Source organism: Seriola lalandi, unplaced genomic scaffold (genome assembly GCF_002814215.2).
Source record: "Seriola lalandi dorsalis isolate HSWRI2012SDOR001 ecotype SW California unplaced genomic scaffold, Sedor1 jcf7180002054465, whole genome shotgun sequence".
NCBI classification, from domain to species: Eukaryota; Metazoa; Chordata; class Actinopteri; order Carangiformes; family Carangidae; genus Seriola; species Seriola lalandi.
In genome coordinates, this window is record NW_019525018.1 from 1,634 (window position 1) to 2,517 (window position 884).

The window sequence follows — 884 nt, forward strand, 5'->3', positions numbered from 1 at the left end:
TATGACGTTTTTACGACATTTCATGCCTTATCATTTTATGACGTTTTTATGGCATTATATGCCATATTATACTACAACGTTTTTATGATGTATTATGCCTTACTTTAATTTGACATTTTATGCCTTACCCTTCTGTGACATTTTTATGACGTTTAATGCCTTACCATTCTATGATGTTTTTATGGCATTTTTTACCTTACTATACTATGACGTTTTTATGACATGTTATGCCTTAACATACTATGATGTTTTTTATTACATTTCTTTTTTTAAAGTATATTTTTTGGGCTTTTTATGCCTTTAATGGACAGTATAGTGGAGAGTGACAGGAAACAGGGAGACAGAGAGAGGGGGAATGACATGCAGCGAAGGGCCGTCCGATGCTGGATTCGAACCGGGGCTGACTGCAGCGAGGACTGTAGCCTCTACACATGGGGCGCCTGCTTAGACCACTACGCTACAAGACGCCCCAGTTTTTACATTTCATGCCTTACCCTTCTATGATGTTTTTATGGCATTTTATGCCTTATTATACTATGATGTTTTTATGACGTTTTATGCCTTACTATACTATGACGTTTTTATAACGTTTTATGCCTTACCATTCTATGACGTTTTTATGCCATTTTATGCCATATTATACTATGATGTTTTTATGACGTTTTATGCCTTACTACTCTATGACTTTTTAATGACTTTCATGCCTTACTATACTATGACTTTTTAATGACTTTTTATGCCTTACTATACTATTACATTTTGTTGACATGTTATGCCTCATCATACTATGACGTAAGGCATAAAACGTTAATAAAAGGTCATAGTATGTTAAGCCATAAAATGTCATAAAAAAGTCATAAAATGGTAAGGCATAAAAAGTAATA